Genomic DNA, 8,733 nt, shown 5'->3' on the forward strand with positions numbered 1-8,733 from the left:
ACTGGTCTGCCGTGATGTCATTGCATGCGTCATCCATGGCCTGGAGAAGAGTGACTTGTTTATGAGGGCGCCTATCATAAACCTTCCATCTCCATGTGGAGAAAAATTCCTCAATCGGGTTAAGGAAAGGAGAGTATGGGGGTAAATACAGGGTGGTAAATTGTGCATGGGCCTGAAACCATGCTTGCACCATATGAGCATGGTGGAACCTGACATTATCCCACACAATGACATAGGTCACGCCACCAGCTCTACAGGCCTGATCGAGCTCATCAAGGAAGGTTACAAGGGTACCATAGAAATGGTGTCTGATAAAGAATGATGATGAAATATTACATCCATAGATAATGTAGTCTAATTGGTTCATGCTCCACGCTAATTGGTGACAATGAATCTCGTTACTTTGAAACTTTCATGATCTAAACATGGAATATTGTTTGTCTGTTTCCATACAACTATGCATTAAGAGCAATGCAACAGTTACTTATCATTTTGAGCAGTTGTATCAATTGATAGTTGGATAATTGTAATGAAATGAATAGACACTCATCTGAAATGTAATGTGTGAATTGCCTTTTGAAATAGTAGTACTTTGATGTTAAGTTGTGTCATATTGAACAGGTGACTTTTGTTAAATGAACAAATGATCTTAGTTTTATGTGTATTGTATCCAAGCAATTGAAAAAAGTGTTAGAGTTTTGAAAAATGTGCATTTTGATCATTGGTTGTGAGTTTTGTGTCTAGAGTTTTGAAAAATGACGTCAAGGTTCTGAAATTAGTGCCAAAGTGATTGTAAAAAACTGTAACATAGAGCTTGTATGTTTCACAGGGTTTGAGATCTCAGAGTACCAGAAGCATCAGGCAGCCCTGACTGTGAGGAAGGTAGCTAAACAGAAAGGTGAGACATCACGAAGATACCAGGTGATTTACCTTTGTTTCTTTCTTTCTCTCTCTTCTCTCTGACACTCTGTCTTCTCATCGCTGTTAACTTACCAAGCCTTACACACACACCTTTACCTATGCCTCTCACAATGTGTGACCTGATCTTCCCTTTCTGTTTACAAATCGATTTACAACCGTTCCAAAAGCGTAAAATCTAGTCACACATAATTTTCCAGAAGAGACTTGTGAATCTAACGACTACTAAACACCAATGAAAAGACAGAGGGATTTATGCATGGTGAATATTCAATAATACTTTTCATTAAGTGAAAATGCAGAAGGTGTATAGAATGCCAGTTGGATGTGTGTTGTTTGCCATTGTTGATGTGATGTGTGTTTTGTACCGTTAGACACATCATACCAGATGTGTGTGGTCTCTCTGTGAATGTTGTTTCTAATGTTAAGATGGCCCATTCCTCAGTCTAAGGGCTCTATTGGAATGAAATTGCCTATGGAAGAGAGATGTGCCATTTGTGCCGGTGAATCTCGTATTTAGAAGCATAAAAAACTATTGATTCCCCCCCCATTTTGTTTAATTTGATTAAAACCCAAGCATAGCCTACCCTCCCTTTAATTAAGGCTGGTTTAGAAGCATTGCATTGGTGCGTCTGTTTATCCTGGCCATTAGCCAAGTAGCCTATGAATAAAGGGGTTGTAAATGGTCTACTGAGAGTGCTTTGAAGTATTTCAGAGGTTTTTGCCCTCATGCTTTTTTATTATAAACAATTCACATACCTGCATACTTCATTTAGCTTGTTCAGTAGGCTGCCCATCCCCATTCTCAAGGAGCGCCCCTCGTCTGATTACCAAAGACGCGCTCCTCCAAACTATTCAGTCCTCCTATAATGCATAACAGTGGCAGATATTTTTGAGAATCTGCCTCGCACATAGGCAACGATACAATCAACAGAATCCTAGTATTTTGTATAGATGTGCGAATGTTAATGCGTAAAGACATTTAGGCCTACGTGTGCACACAGTGCCGTGGAACGAGAGAAGCGATTTATGATATCATGCTTCTGACCCCATCCTATTTAGAAATGTTGTTGTTATTTAAAAAAACAGATAGCTTATTTTCCGTTTGATATCAAGCCCTCCATAGGCTGCCCTTACCCTAGGCCTAGGCTACGAAGGCTGGTTCAACAGCAATGCGTCCTTTCTTTTTTTATCCTGGCCTTGTAAAGTAGCCTATCCATAAAAGGTGTTTAAATGGTCTGTTCGTCAGAGTGCCTTGAATTGAAAATATACTGCACATCCTAAAACGTACACACATTTGCCTACCTGCATGCTTCATTTTGCTTGTTCAAGTATCCGTCCCCATCTCCAAAGAGCGCCTCTCATCCGGTTACCAGAGACGAGCGCCTCCAAACTTCTTTAAATTGTTCAGTCCTATAATGCAGTATCAGCGGTAGTCCTAGGCTATATCTGGCTTATTGACAACGTGCCTCACAACATACAATACAATTTACGGGAGCCTATAATGTTTTACTTGAGGAGAAGTGCATTGCATAAAGGCTAGGTTTGTTGAAGCCAATTACAACAATGTTGACTGCCAACACTGGATGTTTGTTATTTACTGTTGCTATTAAGTTATTGTAACCTATGCTATTTAATAAACTGTAGTATCAATATACTATCAACTGTAGTATCAATATACTATCAACTGTAGTATCAATATACTATAAACTGTAGTATCAATATACTATAAACTGTAGTATCAATTAACTATGGACTAGGAGGAAAATATTCCGTGTTCCCAGCTGAATTGGAGTTGATGACAACGCAAAGACCATCAATAACCGGAGTTGATGACAACGCAAAGACCATCAATAACCTACAGAACTTGAGACAAACGCATGCAGTATTAGACTAAGCCATGGAACGCATGGATTGACCAGTGAGTGGCCAAGCCCTAGTCACACCTACAGGTTGTTTATTCTTCAAAACCCAGCCCTTTCGCACCACCGCCAGCTATTGCACTCATAATTCCGGCTGTGAAAAGAGTACAAATAGACCCACAGGACCTATAGTGTTACCACCAGCACTAAGATTTACCACTGGGTTAGGTTTGTTCGAATACAGCCCTAGATGTGTGTCAGAGCTGGGTCGTTCTGTGTTTGGTTTGGTGTGTCACATTAGTGTAATGTTCTGTGTGTGTGTGTTACATCGTGGGTTGACAGTAACTGTGTGTGTGTTACATGGTTGGCACAAGGTGAAGTACTGCTCTTGAATTTTCAGATTCATTGTTAGATATCATCTTGAGAAAGAGGGCCTTGTTTTATGGACATGGTTTGAAAATGATAAAGGTATATCATTCATTAGAGTTTTGTTTACTGTAGAGATAATGCAACAAGATGCCATGGCAACTGATAAGAAATCAGAACTACTATACTTACCAATGGCATTGGAGCATGTTGATATATAGTATATTCTATCTTTATTACCTCTCAAGGCTCTCCAAGATCTCCATAGAGAAACAGTGTCTATAGTCAGTTAAAAACACGAAGAAGGACTCTGTGTTTTTCAAGATGCCATGGCAACTTTTAAATTTTCCATCATTAAACATTGATTATTCACAGTTTGATATTGGCTGTGGAGTAGTTGTTGTAATGCTCATAGATTGTAGTCCAACAGCTTTCTGTTCTTATACATTTATTTTGATCGCTCTTATTTTCCGTAGTCTTAGGGTGCTATTCAATCAAACACGTAATCAGCAAAGATGGAATAACACTCTCCTTCGTCAATGGAAACGCCTGATTTCATATTTGTGCTGGAAGAATGTTATTTCTCCGGGTCCTCGTGTTTGTCTGATTCAGGGATTGTTTGAATAGCATCTCTAGTTCTCCCTTGTGTCATTACTAGAGCAGAGTTTTATCTTTTCCATCCTCCAGCATCATCATATGATCATATGTCATATCTGTCTAATATTATATGCTAGAATAATAACACAGTGATGATTAATGTAGTACATAGTTCTAGTTGCCTGTTTGTTGTGAAAGCATGACTAGATATTGTGTACAATGTTCTGTTTCTGATCCAATACTGACCATGTTTCTCTGGCTATCCACCTCTCCACCCCTTGGCTTCTGCTCTCTGCCTCTGCCTCTGCCTCTACTCTGCTCTCTCCTTCCTGCCCTCTACTCTGTTCTTTCCTTCCTGCCTTCTACTCTGCTCTCTCCTTCCTGCCCTCTACTCTGTTCTTTCCTTCCTGCCTTCTACTCTGTTCTCTCCTTCCTGCCCTCTACTCTGATCCTACCTTCCTGCCCTCTACTCTGATCCTACCTTCCTGCCCCCTACTCTGCTCTCACCTTCCTGGCCTCTACTCTGCTCTCTCCTTCCTGCCCTCTACTCTGCTCTCTCTTTCCTGCCCTCTACTCTGCTATTACCTTCCTGCCCTCTACTCTGCTCTCTCCTTCCTGCCCTCTACTCTGCTCTCTCCTTCCTGCCCTCTACTGTGCTCTCTCCTTCCTGCCCTCTACTCTGCTATCTCCTTCCTGGCCTCTACTCTGCTCTCTCCTTCCTGCCCTCTACTCTGCTCTCTCCTTCCTGCCCCCTACTCTGCACCTGCCTTCCAGGTGTGAACAGGTGCGTGCCTCCTCCTACCCCCCCTCCCCAGGACCCCCTACCTCTGGGACAGTATGACCTAACAGAGGACTTGGCACATGCAGAGGTTTTTGAATTCAGTCAATCCAAACGAGGCCAGGCTCCTTTCTGGCACAACAATTTTACTAGATTAACACCTTTTAAGAAATAGAGAAACAGACTCTTTCCAAGGACCGTATATTTTTTCTGAGAAACACTCAATCTAAAATGTTTGGAGGATTACGTCGTTGTCCTGTGAAAAAGAATTGAAGACAAAAAAAGAACTACTGGAAGAAAGACCAATGATGTTTATTTGTGAGTTTCATTGTGAGTTGTCACCCAGAAGACTGGAGAACTATGGATTATAACTTCTTCACTTTATTCTAGTTCCACTGTTCTTAGTTCTAAGTTCCAATGCTCCTCTTCTCCAGTAGACGCTACTGTTCCAAACTGAACTGTCCTGGAATCTGCTTCTACACCCCTTAACCCCACCATCGCCATCTGAATGTCCTGGATTCATGGAGATAGCTTTTATTTTGTTATTTTCAGGCTCCGTCTTTTTTCCATATTTGAAGTAAGCATATTTAATGTTCCTTTACCAGAACTAGTGAGTCCACCTACCTTGTGTACAGTATGATTGTGTAGATGACAGGTGTTCTGTTGTGTTGATGTGAGGATTATGTTGTTGTGAGGATGGCCTGAGGGGCACTGGAACAATGAGGCTGAGGCTGAAAAGGCATCATATTCCCTATATAGTGGGGTAGGGTGCCACTTTGACTGACAGGAGAGCTGTTGGCCAGTTCTGATGTTTCTCAGAAGTTCTGTTGTCAGCATCACCTGTCTCTCTCTCTCTCTCTCTCTCTCTCTCTCTCTCTCTCTCTCTCTCTCTCTCTCTCTCTCTCTCTCTCTCTCTCTCTCTCTCTCTCTCTCTCTCTCTCTCTCTCTCTCCCTCTCTCTCTCTCTCTCTCTCTGTCCCTCCCTCTCTTTCTGTTCCCTCCCTCTCTGTTCCCTCCCTCTCTCTCCTTTCCCTCTCTCTCTCTGTTCCCTCCCTCTCTTTCTGTTCCCTCCCTCTCTGTTCCCTCCCTCTCTCTCCTTTCCCTCTCTCTCTCTGTTCCCTCCCTCTCTCTCTGTTCCATCCCTCTCTCTCTGTTCCCTCCCTCTCTCTCTGTTCCCTCCCTCTCTCTCTGTTCCCTCCCTCTCTCTCTGTTCCATCCCTCTCTCTCTGTTCCATCCCTCTCTCTCTGTTCCCTCCCTCTCTCTCTGTTCCATCCCTCTCTCTCTGTTCCCTCCCTCTCTCTCTGTTCCCTCCCTCTCTCTCTGTTCCCTCCCTCTCTCTCTGTTCCATCCCTCTCTCTCTGTTCCCTCCCCCTCTCTCTGTTCCCTCCCCCTCTCTCTGTTCCCTCCCCCTCTCTCTGTTCCCTCCCCCTCTCTCTGTACCCTCCCTCTCTCTCTGTTCCATCATCTCTCTCTGTTCCCTCCCTCTCTCTCTGTTCCCTCCCCCTCTCTCTGTTCCCTCCCCCTCTCTCTGTTCCCTCCCCCTCTCTCTGTTCCCTCCCTCTCTCTCTGTTCCATCATCTCTCTCTGTTCCCTCCCTCTCTCTTTGTTCTCTCGCGCTCTCTGTTCTCTCTCCCTCTCTCTGTTCCCTCTCTCTCTTTCTGTTCTCTCTCTCTGTTCCCTCGCTTCTCTCTGACTATGTTTTTGTTTAATGAGGTTCATCTAGTTGGATATCTGCCATTATCCATGATGTTACGGCAGGTCAGGGAAGTAATCAATAGCCGTAACATTAATACAACATTTACATTTTCTACTACGCACCAAACACAGTTGACAGGGTAATATCATCGCGTCTAACCATAGAGGCTGGGTTTTGGGTTTTAAAGCAGTTGAACCAGTTAAAACAGACAAATCAGATGAAGCAGTACTGAGTAGTGAGCTGTAGACAGGTAGAATGCCTGTCTGTCTCACCTGTCTGTCTGAGAAGTGAGCTGTAGACAGGTAGAATGCCTGTCTGTCTCACCTGTCTGTCTGATTGGACTAACACCTGTCATCTGATTCCTTGACAGAAATCACAAAATCACAAAATGATATGACAGATTCAGCTGTTGAATAATTAACATTCACAATGAAGCAAATAGGTTTTTTATAGCTTTGTTTAATCTCCATCTGTTGATAAAAGCACAGCCAACCATACAGTGTTGTGTGTGCACTTGGTTTCGACATAAGTAAGAATACTGCACTAACGGGGATGGTATCAACCAGTGGAGGCTGCTGAGGGGAGGACGGCTCATAATAATGGCTGGAATGGAGTCAATGGAATGGTATCAAACACATCAAACACGTGGTTTATATGTGGTTGATACCGTTCCATGATTATGAGCCGTCCTCCCCTCAGCAGCTCCACTGATATCAACTGCGGTCAGCTTTCAGTTCAAGTTCTGATGTGGCTCAGTTGGTAGAGCATGGAGCTTGCAACGCTAGGGCTGTGGGTTTGATTCCCATGGGGGACCAGTACGAAAATGTATGCACTCACTACTGTAAGTCGCTCTGGATAAGCACGTCTGTTAAATTACTAAAATGTAAATGTTTTTTTTAGGGGGAGAATGTTGTAAACTAGAGAGAAATAACCACTACATGTCTCTGTTTATAGGTCTTTGGTTTTGCTGTTTCAAAGTTTGAATTTAAGTGCATCAAATCTGTAATATTAATGATCAAATCTGCCATATTAATGATCAAATCTGTCATATTAATTATCAACTCTGTCATATTAATTATTATATGTAAGCGATGTTCATACTTAGACATAAATACAGAAACACATTTTATATCAGATGATACCAGTTGATGGAAATCAACTACAGTATGACAACGTGTGCCATGTGATTTATCACTGTATCTCCAATACTCACGACAGTGTGATATAAAACAATTATTATATAGTTTTATGTCATTTGTTTGCCTTCTCATAGGCCCTAAATTAATTAATGATTGAAGAAAAATAATTTTGATTTTATTTGTATGGTGTGTAATTTATGTTTTTATTTCAGTAAAACAAAAGTGAATAAAAGTATGATTGGATTTCTGGTATCTCTAGAAAGTGTTCCTAGAATGATTGCTTTAGATCAGTGGTGGCCAACCCCCCTCCTGGAAAGATACCTTCCTTCTGGAGAGATATCCTCCTCCTGGAGAGATAGCCTCCTCCTGAAGAGATACCCTCCTTCTCGAGAGATACCCTCCCGCAGGATTTTATTCCAACCCTACTCTAACACACCAGACTCAACTAATCAGCTGGTCCCCAAGACCTTGATTATCTTGAATCAGGTGTGTTAGAGCAGGGCTGAAACAAAAGCCTGCAAGGATGGTTGGTCACCCCCTGCAGTAGATTTTACAACTTTACTAGTCAGGTTGCCAGATTGGTTTCTGCTTCATCTGCTATTATAACACAGGAGTTAGCTGAAGCGGAACAGATCTGGCAACATGGCTAGTCTACAACCTCAGGTCCAGCAGAGAATATCCCTTCCCCCTCCCCCATTCCAGCCCCACCAGAGCCCTAATGTACAGTAGTAGATATACCATATGTTACATACATGAGGGTACTTGGAAAATCCAATAATCCATCGTACTAGTAAATGTTCCATATTTACGGTAAGATATCTTCATATAGCCCCAAGCCCGTTCCAATGTAGAAGCAGAAACAGAGACAGACAGGGATGCTATCTCTGATCTAACCGTGCCCTAACAAAGATGCTATCTAAGGATGCATCCCAAATGGCACCCTATACCGTATACAGTGCACTACTTTTGAACAGTCCCCATAGGGCTCTGGTCAAAAGTAGGGAATAGCGTGCCATTTGGGACGCACCCTAACTGTGCCCTAACAGAGATGTTATCTAACAGAGATGTTATCTAACAGAGATGCTATCTAACAGAGATGCTGTCTAACAGAGATGCTATCTAACAGAGATGCTATCTAACAGAGATGCTATCTAACAGTGATGCCATCTAACAGAGATGCCATCTAAGAGTGATGCCATCTAACAGTGATGCCATCTAACAGTGATGCTATCTAACAGCGATGCCCTAACAGAGATGCTATTTAACAGAGATGCTATTTAACAGAGATGTCCTAACAGAGATGCTATTTAACAGAGATGTCCTAACAGAGATGCTATTTAACAGAGATGTCCTAACAGAGATGCTATTTAACAGAGA

The 8,733-nt window shown here is 42.4% G+C and overlaps 1 long non-coding RNA gene across 1 annotated transcript in view; it reads left to right on the forward strand.

The window, feature by feature from the left end:
* The window catches only part of LOC311121258, a 6,515-nt gene extending 1,098 nt beyond the window's left edge, over window positions 1–5,417 (forward strand). Inside the window, exons 2-3 of the long non-coding RNA XR_014612252.1 lie at window positions 830–921; window positions 4,518–5,417. This is a non-coding gene — a long non-coding RNA (uncharacterized lncRNA). The remainder of the gene's footprint in view (window positions 1–829; window positions 922–4,517) is intronic.
* Window positions 5,418–8,733: the final 3,316 nt, after the last annotated feature.

Source organism: Coregonus lavaretus, assembly GCF_964263955.1.
Source record: "Coregonus lavaretus genome assembly, contig: HAP1_SCAFFOLD_8879, whole genome shotgun sequence".
In the NCBI taxonomy this organism is placed as follows: Eukaryota; Metazoa; Chordata; class Actinopteri; order Salmoniformes; family Salmonidae; genus Coregonus; species Coregonus lavaretus.